This window comes from Solenopsis invicta, chromosome 2, assembly GCF_016802725.1.
Source record: "Solenopsis invicta isolate M01_SB chromosome 2, UNIL_Sinv_3.0, whole genome shotgun sequence".
In the NCBI taxonomy this organism is placed as follows: Eukaryota; Metazoa; Arthropoda; class Insecta; order Hymenoptera; family Formicidae; genus Solenopsis; species Solenopsis invicta.
Window position 1 is genome coordinate 16,869,109 of NC_052665.1, and position 20,680 is coordinate 16,889,788.

Consider the following 20,680-nt stretch of genomic DNA (forward strand, 5'->3'; position numbering starts at 1 on the left):
TTGCTACGATAAACAGGAAACGTTAATAGACTGATCTAAAAAGCAAAGAGCGAAATATAGGTTAAACATTGTTGAAAAAGTGATCATCGTTCGTAAATATGACATGAAGCACTATGAAACACATTCTCTTATCCTATCACTTCGATTTCCAGTTTAGATGAATAAATATTCGCTCTGGTAAACAGGAAGCGTTTAATAATCTGGCTTGAAATGCAAAGAGCGAAACATATTGTAGGTTAAACACCGTTGAAAAAGTGATCATCGTTCGTAAATACGGCATGAAGCACGATGAAAAGCATTCTCTTATTCTATCACTTCGATTTCTAGTTTAGAATAAATATTCGCTCTGGTAAACAGGCGTTTAATAATCTAGTTCGAAATGCAAGGAATATAATATTTACCATTATACCTGGCTGCCGCAAGACGCTCGTTTTGGCCCAGGACTGTAAACGAGAAGACTCGAGCATCAAACTTTAAGTGCATCGTCCAATCATGAAAGCTTCAACATTAGTTTCACGATCTCGACAACCCTCGATTAACTGCGCATCCATACGCATACCAAGCACACACGATTTGCTTACTGCTCATAGAAATCGCCTTCCTACTTGTGTTTACATCGTCTGTACAAACAACACGGCGTACGTATCGCCGTAGTGCGTATCAAAGTCAAGCGCGCCGTGCGTACACAGCTACGCACAGCGATGACTCGCCGCGCGACGTCACAAGGTCGCGACGTCACGGCGCGGCGCGATCGCTCACTCGTACGCCGACGCCCGAGCGTGCCGGTAGTGGCGCGCGATGCTCCGCGTGATGACGTCACGCTATTTCCCGTTACGCGATCGCAAGGAGCATTAGCATGGCTGCGTTATCTCTCGTTCTCTCGGGACACCGGACGCGATCATCCCTTACAGATAATAATTACCGGTAAGCGCCATGAACTAGCCTCATTACGCCACGAACGACTCGTGAGGTTAGATAACAGCTATGCCTCGGTACGCGAATACGCCGAGCAACAATTCGACGTCCCGGAACGACGTTCGAAGTAGAAAGAGTCCCGTTCGCGTTGTGACGTCTGAAATACGATTCGGCTCGCCCTAGAAATCGGAGCAATGGCAAACGATTTTGAATGCCCGTTTCATTAATGTACTTACATCAATAATTTCGTCGATCTCGTCCGCGACGCCTGACTTACAGCGTACGACGATGATTTGCGTGTGTCGTTCTCTGATCGCGAGCGCGGAGTGATACACAAATCGTAGATCCGTATGGTTTGACTAACAAAATGCCACACTGTCGTACATAATTAATTCTTTAATAATCGAAATATGAGGGGCATAGCGCGTGACAGAGTAATATACTGTACTCGTATCTTGCAAGAATACATAAAATAATGCGTAATAATGGGCGCGCGATACTCGACGCTCGTTTTTTTTATGGCGTATGCGGCGATGTTTGTAGGCGTCGCTCGGTCATCGTTGGCGGCAACGAAAAACTCCGCGGAGTAATACACAAATCGTCGATCCGCGAGGTTTGACTAACAAAATACCGCACTGTCGTACATAATTAATTGTTTAGTAATCGAAATATGAGGGGTACAGCGCGTGACACGGTAATATACTGTACTTGTATCTTGCAATAATACATAAAATAATGCGTAATAATGGGCGCGCGATACTCGACGCTTGTTTTTTTTATGGTGTATGCGGCGATGTTTGTAGGCGTCGCTCGGTCATCGTTGGCGGCAACGAAACTCCGCGGAGTAATACACGAATCGTCGATCCGCGGGGTTTGACTGACAAAATGCCGCACTGTCGTACGTAATTGATTTTTGAATAATCAAACTGTAAGGGGCGCAGTATATTGCAGGGTAACATGCTGTACTTGTATCTTGTAAGAATACATAAAATAATGCGTAATGACGGGCGCGCGACACTCGACGCTCGTTTTTTTTATGGCGTATGCGGCGATGTTTGTAGGCGTCGCTCGGTCATCGTTGGCGGCAACGAAAAACTCCGCGGAGTAATACACAAATCGTCGATCCGCGAGGTTTGACTAACAAAATGCCGCACTGTCGTACATAATTAATTTTTTAATAATCGAAATATGAGAGGCATAGTGCGTGACAGGGTAATATACTGTACTTGTATCTTGTAAGAATACATAAAATAATACGTAATGACGGGCGCGCAACACTCGACGCTTGTTTCGTTCGCGTCGGTTGGTTAATTAGCGTTTGCGACAACGAAAAACTCCGTCTGCCTATATTTTGTTTTGCGGTACGTCGTCGCGGCGAGTATCAAGACACTCGATTATTCCCTAACGTGGATCCGTGCGATTGAATTAGTTCCGCGTTTGAGAATCGCATCGCGATTGTAATTAACGGTCTTTACGCGAGTGTTGTGTTGTGTGAAAAAAGAGGCTGAGGAACCTGAGAGGAGGAGGAGGCTACCCGGGAAGCTTGAGTGACGGCGGAGCAACCGTAAGGTGAATAATTAAAAATCATTTTACAACTAAAATTGAGAAAAGCATAGCCGTCCAGACTGCACACAATATTTATAAAATAAAAAGATTTACATAATAAAAAAGTAATATTTCTAGTAATATTTTGTACATATTTCATAAATACTTTTATGTGATATTTACGATAAATCTTTATCTGTTCAATCTACATCACACAAAAATGTTTATGAAATATTTTTGTAAGTATTTATAAAATTCAAGCAATTACTATAAATACTATAAATACTGGTGAGCAGTATTTTTAATAATTACAATAATTATTCATTATTTTGTGTTGTTTAAATATATTTAAATATATTTTTATTTTACAGTTCAACGTAGTTCGTGTTTCAACTCCGCTGCTGCACATCGTATCGGTGAGTTTCGAGTCTCTTATTTTTATTTGCGAGATATAATGGACTATGAAAACTACCAAATATATATGAGATGTACATTGATGTACATCACATTAAAATGTAAAAATATTAAATTGTAAAAATATTAAAATGTAAAAAACAGATAAATATAACATTTCATGGATTCTTTATCTTAGAATAGATGGGCCAGAAAAGATCAATAGTGATATTGAATCCTAGAAATGTGTGATATATGTCAATTGTGAATATCTCACTGTCACATAGTATATTCTAATTTATTTTATAAAAAGAAATAGACTAATGTTTGATAAATATATTTATTTTTTTATAACTCGTGACAATTTTATATTCTTATCTTTTATAGTCTAGCCATCAATATAACTTAATTTTGTATCGTTTGAAATAAAATAGAATAATAAATTTTAATAAATATTTTGTTACCAAAGAATATTTTACGTAGATTCTTTTAGAAAAACTCGATGATAGAATTATTTTATTTATATTAGGATTTTAATACTGAGATAATTGCTTTCATTAATTACATACATTCAATATAATTGTTCCAAATGTTAACATTATAAATAGTTATGGAGACATACTTTTATTTTATTAGAATCCAAATTATAACAAAAGTTACATAAATTAAAAATTTGATGTCTATTTAAAAATATTCGGAATATTCTAATTAAAGCGATTTATAATTACTTCTAATTGAGTTTCTACAGTCATTACTTATGATAATTAACGTAAAAATATAAAATATAGAATATTTAATAAAGTAACTTAAATTTATAACTTCAATATGTTGAATTAATTTTTTTCTTTTTTTATTAACATTTTTTCGATGTATTTTAAAGTAATTACTTTTTATATGTATTTTTAAATTGTTTCCAAAATATTTTGAAATGTTAGTTAAAATTGCATATGTCAAGCGAGGAAAATTGAACGCGGTAACGCAAATTTAATATGTAATTTATAATTAATTACAGTATTTGCTTGAATTATGTGCTAATTAAATGATAATTAAATTTCGTCATGTAACATATTAAGAAACTTTAATTAACGCTTCAACATTTGTTCTATAACTGCTATCTCTGGTTTTAACATATTGAAACACGATGGTCATCATTAACGATGACCATTACATAAATTTAGTAAATAAGTATAATTAATGTGGTATGTATTTCCGTTCGTTAATATTAAATTTTTTATTATATGTATGGGAAGAACAGCTGAAATACAGATTTAAAAATAATTATGTTAAATTGTTTAAAAAACTGTATTAGATGTTTCACTTGATTTCTAGAATATTAAAATTGTTTACAGCAACATTACTATGACGATCCCACATAATCATTTTGATTGTGTGGCTCATTATAAAATTATTTTTTGATCTTTATTTAGCTAAATTATTAGATGTTGCAACAAAAATGTTTTTTCCATGTATATACAAATTATATTTATTTAAATTCAAGATAGCTCTAGAGTTTACGTTTAAGAAACGAAAGTTAATGTCTTATAAAATTTCTATTTGCTTAAACTTTAAAAATTATTTATTCGTATTTATTATATTTGCATATCTTCGTAAACGGAAAGAACGATTTTGCTATCTCAAAATTTAGTTGAATACAGATCTGACAATAAATTTGCAAGACCATAAAAATAGTTATGTAGAACTCTTAAACTAATTGTTAGAATATTAAAACTTTTTGCAGCATCATACTTTAACGTTCTTCATGATTACTTAATCGTTCAAATTATTTTCAGATCTGTAGATGTTTAGGTTTTCAACGAAATCTAAACATTTCTTTTTATGTATTTACGTAACGCTACAAAAAAAGTGATTACGTGCTTAGAATCAGAGATTAAATCTACCACACTCAGAATGCGATTTAACACACAGTTTAACACACGAATGTGATATTGGGGTGGTAATATGATAAATTAACCGCTTATGACTTTAATTAGCGAATCATCGTCTGTTACTCCGTGTCTGGTAGCCGGATATATAATTCTACTCTTTGCACGCGACGAGATCACGCGGCGCGAGTTGGGATAAAACGAATGAGGGCGCCAAAAGAGGGAGGGTTGAGTGCGTGGAGGAGAAGAGTAGTGCGCGAGCATTGGGGAAAATTACTGTCCTAGTTAGAATCCAAGGCAAGGTCCGTACGTCGAGAGGGAACGACAAAGGGCGGCGAAGGAGGGTGGGATACGGCGGAGGCACTCATGCGGTCCTTTACGTACGTGACCACAATAAGGCACCCTCGGACCAGTCTATATATCACACTTCCGAAGTATATTTGTCACGATTGCGCGAAGCCGCCTCGACACATTTTCACTACAAATTTTCGCGTTTTTCGCGTCGGTTTAAATCTCTCATTAATATAGAACGTATCATTGGACTATTCTACAGATTCGTACGCGTCTGCACTATGCAGATATATTTCTGTCAAATTACTTTTCATATGGAGAGGGAAAAAGATTTGACTTTAAAATTATCAGATGGAAAAAAGATACTATATTGTTTAAAAAATGTTGCGTGTGTTTCTTTGTTTTTTTAATTTTTTAAAGATGAGCACATGGCGTATGCTATATTAAATATAACTTTGAAAAAAGTGGAGTGGACTTGATATAAGTTGATGGAACATAAGTTACGTGAACGTTATTACTGAAGGAACTAAGGATCTACTGAATGATGCAAATCGTTGCACGATACAAGTCGTTTTACAGTTACGACTCTTACGTAAAAGACATCATGGTATAATGTAAAAACATATTATGCAAATTGCATCATCTCCATACACATTCGGCCTGAAGATAATGCTGCATGTGTTTTTAAAAACGCATCTTGCCAACGGTAAAAAGGATAATCTTTGTGTAAAAAGAAAAAAACTTGCAATGATTGTAATTAAGATTCAGAAAATTTTAACCTTGTCTTAGTTATTTTAGAATTGTAACTGATAATTAATAGTTTATCAGAGTTATTTCACGTAGATATAAATTTATACACTATTAAGAGATTTTTTTTTACTACTTAATAGCATGTTAGGAATGCTACAGAAAGTGGAATTTATGGTATTAATTACATAGAACTGCGGATGAACCGCAATTTAATCGTGTAATGATAGAACTACGTAATAAGTGTAATATGATTCTCATTGCAGTAAATTATAGTATTCATTACAGTAAATTGAGCGTATGTAAATGCATTCTCGAGTTAATAATGATTTCACAATTGTCAGAATCGCATGTTTACATTATTGAGGAAATATAACAATAATGTCAACAAAAGCAAAGAAACATAAAGATTAATTACTTAGAATTAATCACACACATTTCTGTTAAAAATAATTATTAAAAATAATATCAAAAAATATTTGCTAAAGTTAAATATAAAGAATTAAAGTAGAGATTAATGTTAGTGACTGACTAGTTAATTAATACAATGCTAGCTTAATTCTCGATAATAAACGCTATGAATATTCGCGAGGTATTTCGTGTTTCACTCTTCTCGTTTTCTCATTCCATCATCTCAACACATTACGACATTACACTTGTAATCGGCATGTGGCTTCAGGCATTCGGAGTAATTCTAACGCTGTGCACGCGGGTAATTTAGGTCGTACGTGACTCGCGTTATGGGACTTTGTTGCTTTCTGTAAAAAGGAGCTGTGCCGTATTCAAATTCTAGCACGTGCTTCCGTTACAACATTTTCCAAACCACAGCTCGGAGAATCAAGGTGCGCCGATTTTCAAAGAAGTTTTTTCTCCTTTTAGAAAAAACTTTAGAAAAAACCACGTTTCGAACTATCAGATTAATTTTTTCGAAAATGATACATTAAATTTCAATTGCACAAACGCACAAAACGTAATCCTGACAGTAATTACAAATGTGATATTTAGAAAATGCTTAAAATTAATTTCGTTAATTTCTTTTGATAAATGAACGATGTTTCTTTTAGAGTCGCACGCTGCTGTTTACATATATATTAATAGCTTACCAGGACATTTAATCACGTTGCAGCGCTTGTTTGCCAGAATTTAATTTCATTGCAACAGCGTACCGCCGTATTGTTCTTATTACTGTATAAGAACTATACCGGTGTAGGGGTATAAAAATTGGAGGTCGTTTAATCATTCTTGATACGCGTGGAGTACACAACGGTGTGGATTAAGCGTTGGCGGAAGACGTGGAAGCGGGGGGTGGGATTAGAATATCTCCGTCTCGGCGAATTTCTCAGGTGAGAGCGAAGAGGGCGGACGATTTCCGCAGATACTCGTTCTCAGCATTACCCGGGGCTTCCGACGAAATTATTACTGGCTGAAGGGGAGTTTCGGCGGGTATCCGCGCGGAGAGTAATTAAATTTCGGTGTGTGTATGCACGCTCGGAGCATCCTGGGTGGCGGTGCAGAGGGCGAGAGGGTGCTGGAGGATGGCATTCGTAGTTGTCACCGAAAACAGGTACAACGAAGGCGTAGCATGGCAGCAGCGGCAGCGGTAGCTCTGTTATTACGGACTTAAATAATCTCGGAGTAACAGAGGAGTGGCTGAGGCCGGATCGACGCAGTTAATTGAAAGGAGAGAATGTCCTTATTCCGGAGGAGTGCGACTGTGCATTCGCTATCGCGTGCTGATTGTGCATAGACGCATGCGCGTGGAACTAGTAAAACTGGCTTTCTTAACAATAGAATATAGAAAGATAGGTCAGTAAACCTACTAATTAAAAGCGTATGACGAATATATAGTAATTTTGTAACACAGTACTGAATATAATAAAAGAAATGTTTTGACTTGATTATTTTCAAACTAATATTAATTTACATGATATAAACTTTAACGAAATATAAATATGTGAAAATATAAATGTATGAAGATATAAATATATGAAAAATAAATATATGAGTATCGAGCTCGTCGGATGCATTTTATTATTCTTATTATATAATCGCAATATTAGTATTTTTTGTAATAATGTCATCCCATGACACAGTTTGATAATGTCGTAGTCTAAAAATTAAGATCAAATTTTTCGTTTTGAACATGACAAGATTTGACCTTAATTTTTGGACCACGATATTACGAAATTGTTTCATGAGGTGACATTACAGAAAGCACTTTTCTCATATTTCGATTATTTACAAGAAGTCTGACTATCTTGATACTTCTATATATTTTCACATATTTATTTCATTCAAATTTATATTGTGTAAATAATTGTTATTAGATGCTGAAGATGATTAACTAAAGTCAAAGCGTTCTTTTTATTATATTTCAATATTGTGTTATATAATTATAATATATTCGTTATATACTTTCAATTGCTCGTTTACTGATCTATCTTGTGCCACTCTATTGTTTAGAAATAACGAGCGTATGAGATTGTTATTGACTTTCTTGAATTTAAACTGTTTTCTTTTTTGCATTTCTTTATTTTTCTGTTCCTTCGTTTATGCGGCACGCTCTACGCGCTCTTCAGCCTAACACACGGGTCTCTACAAAGACTTTTGCAGGTCCTTTTACCGGAAAGAAGGAAATGCAAAATGCAGGGATTATTCCCGTCTCTTGTGCGTTGCCGGCGTGAAAGGACGAAGCGATAAAAGCGTATAGTGAATCATGGACGCTTTGCCGTATGGCCGGGGAAGAACGGAATCGGACGTTCGTGCGATGGTTTTACGAGGAGGCGCCTCCGAGATGTAGGTCAGGACGAAAAGGGGAAGAACTGACCTAGCAGAAATGCGAGCACAGCGAGCGTGCCAGCGGTTTGTCGCGCGGAATGGAGGAAAGAAAGAAAACGAAAGAGAAAACGAAAGAGAGTCTATTGTATTCTGGGAATACTCACCTGCAACAAATAGAATTATATAACATGTGAAGAACTGGATGGGAAAGCAGCGAGTGCCAAAAGTATAAATATATGAGGAAAACCAGAGCTTATTTTAAATAATACTTTATTTATCGCAAAAGAAGATACGGAAAGAAAATGTATCTTTTATTCATTTTAAACTAATATATTTTTGGCTTGATAATTATAATACAAATAAATGAAAGAATAAAGAACACTTTTTCTAATTTAATATATATTTTTTTTTTTTAATAAAAATCTACGAAATTACTTTTCTGTACAACTAAAGTTTACTTACAAAGCTTTTAAAAGGGCGAAAGGAGAGAGGAAACAAATTATCACTGGGGTCGGGGGGGTTCTAAAGGAAATCCGCGGCTCGTGATTACATTGCACGTTTTTTAGCTTGATAGCATCATGATTGTAAATTGTTTTGAACATTTATTATAAAATACGTAAGTTTGGAAATATTAAAGAAACGTTGTTTTCTTTAAAGATAAATGTTGCTTTTCCCCTTTTCGTAGGCTGTATTTATATAACAGGCAAGACATATTTGTCTTCATTTTTTTGCACATCAGTAGAAATCTCGTCTTGTAACCGCTTTTAGATGATCCATCCTCGCTAAGGGGACGCGAAAGGTTTTTTTTTTTTCATCAGAAGGCGGGAGGAGTTTACATGAAACAACGGCGTGTCATGCGAACTCGACATAATTCACAAATCGATTTTCCGTCGAGGGACGCGCAGATTTTAACAGTTTCGGAAGCTCGAGATTGGGACGGGCTTAACGCGAATATATGACTGCGGATAGCGATGCCCATTGGCCACGTGTTATAGCCATAATTCTTTGCGAATCTCTCGCTTAAAACGGTAAGTGTCGTACTCTGGATAATTTCCAAGTGGGACGACAATAACCTGATCCGGTGCATCGGTGGTAAAACCTTGGATAATAAATACCTACATATAGCTGCGCGTGGTAACAGATGCAGAACGGTTGAGCGTTATTGCTATTGCAATTATAATACCATGCACTACCGATTAGAATGAATTCATCCCGACACCACCTGACCCTTAATTAATGATGCGAACACGTGGGTACCTTTTATTCATTAATTACGACACTTCCCGAGAAGGACCCTTTTCTAAATCCTTTCACATGAAGACTTATATACATTTTATACATAGAAAACGGTAATATGAAAATAAATAGATGGAAAATGGAAACATGAATAATAGAATTTTTTTTATTGATCTTATACAACACTTTATTTAAATGCGTCGCACGATGATAATTTTTCAATTCAACTTTCGGAGGAAATTCTGCGATAAAAATTTGAATCTGTAGAATGTGGCACAGCAATACTAACAATTTTTCTTAATCAAAAGTTTTCTAAAAGACGGTAGAGATAACATCCCAGAAGTCACGTTGCTGTTCCGAGCATCTTAACAGAAATTCCAGAATTGTTATCAACAGCGGTAGAAGCACCGAACCATCTGCATTCCATGCACAGCAAAGTACATACTTCGAGGAACAGAATGTTAAATTATAATTAAGTTGGGGAAACAATTTCTGAAATGATGCGTTCTCATTTCTTTTAAGACGAGCCTCGTAACTCATACAGATTGATCGTTCGAGATGGCTGATTCGTGTAAGCATCGTGAACACAAAATAGTAAAAAATACGAATCGATGGCACGTAGTCGGTAAGCCGATATCCGACCGGGTCGTAATGATAAACCCGATTTGCATTCTGCGTTGCGCGACCGCCGTGATTTAAACGATTCTGCTGGCCCGCTCGTCGTAGGTGCCGCGATTCGACCAGTCCACTCCGAACGGGTAAATAAATGTCGGTCTGGCAAATTGAACGGATATCCCTGCTCCGATTTCGTGCAAACGGTGCCGAATTCGAGGGTGCTGCATTTGCAACGCGTACGTACTCGTGCGAATCCGGCGCATCAAAGCTCTCGTTAACAAAGTGACAACAGAATGACTTTAATAATGCTACTCGATAAACATAGAGAATCACGTGAATAAAAACTAAATTTTCTTAATACGAGGTAGAAACTTTTATTTTCAAATAAAAGTATTTAGTAAAAGCATTGCTCTATACCTGATATTAATATTTTTTTTTACTTTTGCTATGAGATATTCGTTTCGTGCTTTTGAATATTTGCATGTACGTGGCATTATTATTTGAGCACATTCACAGTACACTTTTACAAATATCTGTATACAGAATTGTAATATACACAATTTGTATATGTGTTTTCTACATATTTTTACGAAAGAAAATATTTTACATCAAATGCATTTTACATCAAACAAATCCTCTACTTATAATTTTCTAAATATTTAACTTGATAAATAATAGGAATTTGATCACTATTTTATTCGTACGATATACTTTGTAGAAAAGAATAACTATTAGTGATCGTAAAGTATTTAAAAATTATCAGATTTATAATAAAATTTTTAGTATCAGTATAGAATAAAAAATGAGTTAATTTTTGAATATTGACTGAAAGTTTATTATCGGAATAATTATTACGTTAAATTAATAACTAATTTATTGAAACATATTATCGATTATGTATACACATTGACAATTCTGTGAGTGTGTCGTAAATGGCGCGATGCATCGATGCATCGATGCATCGAGATACGCGGTTTGCACGACGGACGGTATTGAGGCCAATCGAGTTGGCTGATCGCCAAACATGGAAATATATTAACATACGAATAAGTTCAGATATCCGCCAAGCGGCCGAATAACGCGTTTTATAGCTCACCGCGTCCGTACATCGAGCGGACTTCCGGCTCTATCGCCGGGTCTACTTCTGTGCGAACTAGGGTTGAAAAGCACGAGACTTCTCGCGTTTGCAAGTTTGCATGCGGAATTCTACCTCTCGGCGGCCGTCGTCTGCAGATGACACAATCGAAAATTCTTCTGTGTTTACAAGTTAAATTGTAACCATTCTGATGAATTGGAGAATATCGACAAATTTAAAACGCATTTTCGGTAAACAATTTTTTGTTGAATATGAAGTAAGCGAATTTAGGAAATCAAGTTTTCGTGACGCTCCAATAAAAAATTCTAATATTAAACCAAGAAAAAAATAAATTTAATTTGAAGTAAAATCTAAGGAATTTTATGTTTATAGAAAGTTTTAAATAAATCTTGGAATTTAAAAATAATAATAACTTAAAATCAAAATTCTGATTGTATGTGCAAAAACTGTCCTAGAGAAAAGTTATTGAAAAAATTAAAAGGACGAAAGAAAAATTAAATTTGAAAATAATCTTACAATTAGCATCTTAATATTAAAATTTATACAGTTGGATTTCCATAAAAATTTAAAAGAAATTGTATAAAAATTCTTTTGATTTTACAGAATACGTACTAATAATTATTAAAATTATAATCTAATTATTAATGAGCACGTACTAATAATTAATGAAATTATAATCTAATTATTAATGAAGTTCAAATTAACGCAATTTTGTACGTGTAGAAGTTTGCACAATTTAACTTTGATCCTCGAATTATGGAATTGCTCTTCATTCTTTGTTTTGTTTTACTTTTAAATTCTTCAAAGTCTAAAGATAAAAAACTTTCATAGAAATCGTCGAATCTTTACGATCCTAAATCGTACATTCAAGAAAAAATTCAATGAATATAAAATCTTTTTACTCGGAATATAATATGTTTATCCAATAAATACTTATTTAAATAAATTGATTAACTTAATATTTCTTTAATATTTACAATAAATAAATGCAAACCATACTTGTCTAATATAAAGAGAGGGCATTTATGTTATTATGCAATGACTGACACTACTCTCTATCAAATTTCCATTTTGACACTTAGGTAAGTGCAGCAGTACACGCGTTAATGATGGTCGCTTACTCATATCAAGAGCGTAAACTTATGTTTCAAACTGTCACGAGATTTGCGCACTAGGATGCATGTAATGTACGTCGTGACCGCCCGGTAACTTTCGCGGACGCTCGTCGTCTTGGAAAGCTTCGTAATAGGCTTGCGAGCTCTTATCGGCGAGCTAGGTCGTTACCGAAACGGGGAAAACTTACGATTTACGAGAACACGGTGAGTTTACCGAACGGCTTCGTTGAGCGGAACTCGTTTCGCCGACGCGATAGGGTAATTTCCTTGGTTCCTAAGAAGTGACGTTGATTTCCCTGCTACTTTGCAAAATGCACGCATTATTTGTACCTTGCATCTAATCTTTGATAGATCTACAGAGATGAGCCTTGGAAGGTGTTTACAATTATAAAAAAAGGATGTAAAGGAAATGCGAGAGTGTGTAAAACTCCTAAAAGAAGTTTTGGAACAACCAATTATCTCAGAAGTATTGATTTATTGGAAAAATATTTTAAATAAAAATAGTAGAGTTTTTCGAAAAATTTATTCGCTGCAGTGATATTTATTTGAGCTCTGATCATGAAAAGCCCAGCCAAGATCAACATAAAAATCTTAAATAGAAATCCCTATTTTTTATTGCATATTTTTGCTTCAGACTGACACACACACACACACACACACACACACAGGATCTTTTCAAAACACTAAAACTCCTTTTGGTTAGTACTTGGAAAACTCGTTTTGAAGTATCAAATGACGATAAATGTGGTGTATAAAATTCGAGCCAATGACTTTAATATTCATCTTTAACGACGATATAGGCAGTGAAATCGAGTAGATAAGCATAGATACATTGAATGTATAGGTGAAGCAGCTCGAGTTTCGTCTCTGATATCGGTGCACCTTGAGGTAAATGTGATTTAAACGTGATTTACTGCAACTGTTTATTGATTTACACACCTGGAAGTTACTAAACTGTCTCCCATCAGATCTGACGTCCAATCTTGAGTTAGATATGATTTATTACATCCCTTGTAGACATTGGAGAAGAGTATTACACAATTAGTTTGAGTAACTCTAAATAGAAGCACACAATTTCAATCAAAACTAAATAAATTAAAAGATATAAATAAAATAAAGGGAAGTATTATTGCATGCTTTAAAAATTTTTTTATAGCAAAAACATTCAATATTTAATAGAATTATTGTTGCAAATATTAAATTAACTTTGAAATTTGATATTAGTTTAGAATGCTGTTTGATTCGCCGTTTAAATAAAATTGATAGTTGATTAAAACTAAAATAATTTAAAAAAAAATCTATTTATCAGATTATCATGTAAACTACGACAAAAACAGAAGATTTATTCTCGCAGTATACGTCGAAATGCGTTTTCGACTTGAAAATTCGCGATCGATAGAGCATACTAGTCAACTAGATATTCCGGTTTTTGCTCGTTAATCGACAAATCGCCGTATAATTTAATTCAACTGTGCCCTCCGGCCTGCGACGTTTACGAATTATACGCTCATTTATTGAACTTAAAAATTCCGAGATTCCGGGAAAAATTTACAAGAGAAACTTATTTATTTCGTATAAAGTAGAATAATTTCCATATTATTCTCATTTCTTAGATTATCATATCTACGAGACGACTGTGATGAAGGATCAGTCACTTTAATATCCGAAATATTTAAATCTCACGGATGTTAGTTATTCGTGATAAATCGCGTTGTATAAGTTACAGTTATACTACTAGTTTTCCGAAACTCCGTCTTTTCCCCTAATGCCCGCACAATTGGACAGCACAGCCCGCACCGTTCGATTTTAACTTTTAGCTGTCTATCGTTTCTTTTCACACGTCCCTGTGCGCGTGCACTTCTCTTCGGTAAAAGCAAAGAAGAAACAAACGGGGACGCATTGCATCATACGTCGTCCGTCGAGTTAGCCATCTTTCGCGATAGCTCCCGGCATCCGTACAAGCTACTCTCAGCATTGTTCGTCGAGGCACGTGCACCCGTTGAAAGATAGCTGCCAGTTGTTGCATTGGAGTAGTATGTATTGTTGGAACTAGCGGCTATTACATCGCGCATTGTCTTCTCATGGTAGAAATCGGACAGCTTTGTGGTGGAGCTTCATTTTCTGCGGGAGAACTCCGCCGTCCATTTGCAAGTTGACCCTGAGGATGCTTGTGAGCAACGCTGCGGCGCGGCGTATCGATTCCTAATAAGCCAAAGTATCTAATCACCTCTGCGCTGTGGGCGGTGAAATATCAAGATCGTCCATAATAATCTCGTTTCTCCGAGCAATCTCCGATGACAGCAAACATTGAAGATCTAAATCTTGCAACAATTCCTTACATTCAGCTAGATCCGCGATATTTAATATACTTTTTTAATTAGGTTTCTCTCTCTCTCCTTATATTTAAATTTACAAGTGGAATAACTGATGAACATTTGTAAAAACGTAAATCGCTTTATGGCTGCCAACGTAATAAAAGTGTATCGCAAAGGAATAATAATGAGTGGACGAAAAATAAGAATTTTACGCAACCAGCCTTTCACAAGACTTTCATTTCACTTGACACCTTTTCTTTTGTTCGTTCTCTGAGTGGTGTTCGCGGCAGTGGAAAAAGTACGCGTAGATCAAACCTGCTTAAGAGACGGTTGAAAGCCATCAATCTTTTCTAATAAGCAAGAAACACTTATTTAAACTGTCAGCCTCAGACAAAGGGGGGATTATATATTAGCGGAACAAAAAAATTGTTCTATAAATTAATTTTAAAGGAGGAAGTAGATTTTTTCATTTTTATACCAAACCGAATCAAACGGAATAAAACTTTGCGTGTCGCAAACGGTTTTCGTAATTTTTCCAGAGGAATCAGGAATGGGAGAAGAAAGAAAACCAAGGAATATATATTTCAGAGCTTGGAATATCGCCGTGATCCATAATGGATTAAAATTTGTTACACAAAGACGCCGCGGTGCAGCCTTTGCGTTCGCCCGCATCGTCGGTTTCCCCCGTTATAAATCGATGCCGGCGACGCTGCGATATTATTATCGGATGAATGTTTTCAAGCGGATTTGCGAGTCGCGGAAAGAAAGGAGTTACGAACGTATACGTAATCGGATTCACGGACGATATAACGCAGCGCGCCACGATGCTTAACTCTGTCCGTGGAATTAATCGTTTGTTTGGTCGAGACAGCAGCCGGAAACGCTCATTCATCACGCCGATCATCTCTCCGGTCTCTCCGCCCATTTCGCGATAAAGTGGATCGTGTCGATCGCACGGAGAGGCGGCTAAAGATAAGATGATCTGTTACGATATTCTTGGCAAAAGTATATCGTCCATTTTGATTCTTATGTTACGTAAAATTGATCGGGCTTGAAAGAGCTGAAGTTTTAGAATTTTATTGAGTTACGAGACACACGAGCTCTTCCTAGAATGAATAAAATGAATTCGTTTGTAGAGAAACATGTAATTGTAATGCGGGTGCGATCGATAAGAAGCGCATTGACTTTCCGCAAGCGCCGTTGGATTTTATACGACGGAAAATATTTTTAATCGCGAGATCCGTGCAACAACAGGACGTGTTTGCTTTTGCGATATGTAATACGCTTGCAATTCATACCACGCTGTCCGGAATAAAATCACTATCGTAGGGATTGTATCCGGCATTACATTCAATATCGTTCGGTATCGATGCTTCAAAGGCACTCTGTTATATCGCGTTATACTGAAATGCGACTGACGAAAGGTCGATTTATCGAGGATTTACACACGATCATTACGGCAAATCATTGCCATTGGTCTGCCTCTAACCGAAATAGTCCGTGACCAGAATTTAGTGTCTTCCGAGCCATTGACCATGCAAGGCGAGTTTAAAGGCGACTTGCAAGCTCCGCCGGAAAGAATAATTCACAGCATTTACCTTAAATCGTAGTATCTATTAAGGAATCATTAATTATTAAAGACGCATCGGACATACAGTTTTTACAAAGTAAATAAAATTTGGAAAGGTATTAGTATTAACGCACACTTTAAATAAACTATACATATGAAAGTTGTGTGAATAAGATTATATTTTTATTTAATAACGTACTTTTATAATTTACTTAATTTTTTATTAAATATTAAATTATATTTTACAACATTAGGAGAAATTTCAATTTTTTGTGTGTGTAAGTACTTAAAGTTTTGAGGGTGATTTATACAAAGATTTATTGTGATTGTTTAGTTATTTTGTAAGTAAATAAAGAAATAAATTTTATTTTACAGAACTGATTTCTACATCGCAATGAAATTTTATATAAATTATCTTGAATATTTAAAGTACTTAAATAAAAAAATTCAGATTTTTTTCCTTATTTCTTATTTCATTATTTCACTTTTAATTATATTTTCATTAAAACACAAGTCTATTTCTTATTGAAATAATTTTTTATTTAGATAGAAAATTGCCAACAAATTTTTTCTACTATCTTCAAATGCAATATAAAACAAGTTGTAATTATTTCATAATTTAATGATCGTAAGTGGAAAAAAGCAACCATCAATAAAAAGGTTTTTTATATGATTTTTTTTCATACAAAGTAAGCGAAGAGAAATGAATTATAAATTATATTATTATTTCAATGTTTGATATTTATGGAAAACGTTTATCTTCTTATTGACATATGCATTCAAATTTTTCAGCGTATTTTTATTGGGCTTTGTGTTTTTCGTTTTAAATTTTTGCTCACTAATTTTGGAACATGAAATAATATACGAATCGTCAAATTTAATTTAAAAGAAAAAAAATAAAAGGTCTAATAATACAGCAAATTTATCAAAATTTCTCGAAAACAAGGAAAACAGGTTCAGTGTTTACTTTATAGTATTTTAAATATTTCTTAAATATTTTTAGTATTTTATATTTAAAAAATTATATTAAAAAAAATGTTAATTCATGTGATCTTTGATTTACATTATACTATCGTATAATAAAGAAGTTACAAATATCGATATGTAGCAACTGTAAAAAATTCACTATCAAACGTAAAGTTTTCCATAAGGTAAAATGTGCCACTCGCAACGAAGCGAAAAAATATTTCTGTTCACTTCGAAATGAGTAGGATTCGGGTCAAACCGCGGAAGTCGACCGGATATCGGAAAACAACGCGAACACGAGAAAGAAGAAGCGAGGACGAGAGAACGACGAATGCGCGCGGAAAAGATTACGATACCGAAAGACGTTTGTTCGGGGAAATGGATATCGAGACCTCTCCAATGCGTGCACCGTGGAAATTTCTATTGATTCTCAGTTAGCTCGGATTCCCAGCGTAGTTTCCATCCCCATACCTCACCTTCGCCCCTTAACCCTACCTTCTTATTCTCCGACCACCTTCCCCCTTCTTTTTCCTCCTATCACCCCGTCGCGGCTCGAAGCCCTTTCGCCTTCTGTTCACCGACATCTCGCCCGAAATGGTTTTTTCGCATAACGGTACCCTTATCTAGCGCATCCCACTTCTGACCCCTCCCTTTATTTTCCCTTTACGTTTCTCTGTCTCTACGCTGTACTGCTTCTTTTCTATTTTCCGGCGATTCTCGACTCGGCAAGAGAAGGTCGAGAGCCGTTCCAAAACTCGCGCAATGAATATCAAATAAATGAATCCATCTCGGTAAATTTCAATTTCCTATGTTTGCCTGCGGAAACGTATCTCGCATTTTAGTTACATCGCATGCATTCGTATGAGAGTTTATTAACTGATATGATTGTTATACGGTTTGTTTTGCGTGATTATTATGGGAATGAATTATCCTCAGTAAGCGTGTCGCATGCGTACAATTGTAAAGATCGCGGTGTACCTTTTGTATAATATCGTGGAGTTAGAATCACGTTCTCTAGAATTTATTTCGAATAAAGAAATAAATTTTAGAGGGTGTGGTTCTATCTCCACAATATTACTAGGAGCCTTTAGTAGAAGAAAAACAATGAAAAGAAATCATAAAGCTGTACAAACCACGTATAATATAGGAATTTAAAATAACACATTGAGAAAAAATTTGTTGAAAAACTAAAATAGTTAGTCCGATGTACGTGCAACTATAATTGAGTTGACTTAATTAATTCTTGGTTCAAAATTTTGAATGGTTGACATGAATAAACTGTATCTTTTTTTTGTGCAACTAATTATTGAATCAGACTAAATATTGTAGTTTTTTTAACAAATTTGTTTTCTTAGCGTACCAAATATTGGGGGAGAAGTTATGGAATGCGTAATGCATTCTACTATCTTGGGTACTCTTGGATCTCGATAGTGAATACGTAGTTTCGAGTCGCGGAGTACCATCAGTCATTCCATTATTAGCAAACCATCGTAAGTTCGTTCGTCCAAGCGGCCCTAAAGTGCGATGATAACACACTCGGAAACAACTCCGAAAGCGTCCTCAATCGTCGTAAATATCGAGATATGGCGTGACAAACGTTCGACAGGGTGCGTCAATATCGGCCAGCTCTGAGGCACTTTGGAACAAGGCATTCGAGCCCGATCCGCAAATTCCACGGTTACCTCGCCATCTCACTATAATGTAACGCGTTCGCTTCCGGGTGTTATCTCTGCCATTCGATGCGCTGCGAATGCCTGCGGCGTGTATGCACTTCGCTCTTTGAAAAGCCGTCGTATTTCACCAATCCGTCGTATTTCGCGCGCGTTTTATTTGCAACGCGCTTACATTCGCGGCCGCAGAAGTGTTTCATTCGCGCACAAGCGACGCGAGAAAAGCTGAGATTGAAAGATATCAAACATCGTTGATATTTCTGCTGGTATAATAAACTTTCGAAATTAAATTTCGAAATTGACCGCGAGAGCCCGGAAAATCCACCGTTTTAGATTTCCGATTCGGTTGTGGATTTCTATTATATTTCTCTGGTATACTGTTGGTATCCTTAGTTGAAGTTACTTCTGTTCTCTCGCTTTGCCGGTGTCTTCTTGATTCTTTTCGATTCTACTTTACGCTCTCAATAACGCTCCAGTGTTGTCGAGGGACTCGTCGTGAGTGACAGCGTTGCACCGATACCTGTATTAAATTGGATTTCGAGAGGTGGCTCGAATATCGAGGACACGAACACGTTTTTGTTTGTACTCTCCGTGCGAAAACGTCTCGAGACTCTGTCTAGCTCAAGGAACTGTTGAAAATACATCGAATCCCAAAGGATTACTTATTTTACCGCAGCAGCAAGCTTTGTATTTTCAATTGAAACAGTTACCTTTATAAACGCACACATTTTACATATATAAATACCGAATCTATAAAATATTTTATCATAAAATATGTATAATACGTAATATACATATGTATATGTATATATATTTGCAGTGCTCCTTAATTAATTTGACTGTTTTGTGAAATAAGTAATAAATAAATTTTTGCTGTTAACGTGAAAAGAAGATTCCCAGATTATTTCTCATTTATATCTATCATCTAACGGCGCATTGCGGGCTGCATAATATAATGTACATATTCTCGAGCAACGTAGTACTGTCGTGCAAATATACACCGTGGTAGAGGGATTGGTACAAGTTAATTAACAGAACATGATTAACGTTTTGCGTACAGACATATGCAGCAGAGTGCTTTTTCCGAAAACAAGGAGAAAATCATTATTCAAATTATATACAAGAACGATGCTTCAACAATGCAATTTGTAACATATAGACGAAATGGTTAATAAATCGAGTATAAGTAAAACAGCAAACCAATCAAATAATCAAATATGACAGAGAATAATGTTATACATTAAGTTATTTTAATACTCATAATTGTGTGTTTATAATACAGGGATTGTTACTTTCATATGTACATTCGAAAACAAAATTAAAGCATCATCCATTCTGCTCTTCAAAAATAGACAAATTAATATAAGTAGAGATGCGTCAAATCTTAAAACTTATTTTTACGAACTTTGCAAAGGCGTGAATTATAAATCGCACAGAATTAAGACTTTTAATTATCGAAAGCGTGAATTTTTATCTTCAATTTGCGTACTTGTTGAAAATTGTATGATTTTTTTGGCCGAGTTTTTCAATATTAAAGCAAAAAGA

General features: G+C 35.4%; 1 protein-coding gene and 1 long non-coding RNA gene across 6 annotated transcripts in view; one reads left to right on the forward strand and one right to left on the reverse strand.

Annotated features, from left to right (window-relative positions):
* The window catches only part of LOC105197520 (acetylcholine receptor subunit alpha-like), a 186,856-nt gene that overhangs the window by 141,379 nt on the left and 24,797 nt on the right, over positions 1–20,680 (reverse strand). The window contains exon 1 of one of the 5 annotated variants that reach the window (XM_039445945.1): positions 402–700. The exons of the other annotated variants lie outside the window; for them this stretch is intronic. The gene's annotated coding sequence lies outside the window, so the exon portion shown is untranslated. Of the gene's footprint in view, positions 1–401; positions 701–20,680 lie in introns of those variants that run through there. 5 annotated transcript variants of the gene reach the window in all.
* LOC105197519 overlaps positions 779–20,680 on the forward strand; it is a 28,291-nt gene continuing 8,389 nt past the window's right edge. Inside the window, exons 1-2 of the long non-coding RNA XR_850823.3 lie at positions 779–2,484; positions 2,832–2,876. This is a non-coding gene — a long non-coding RNA (uncharacterized LOC105197519). The remainder of the gene's footprint in view (positions 2,485–2,831; positions 2,877–20,680) is intronic.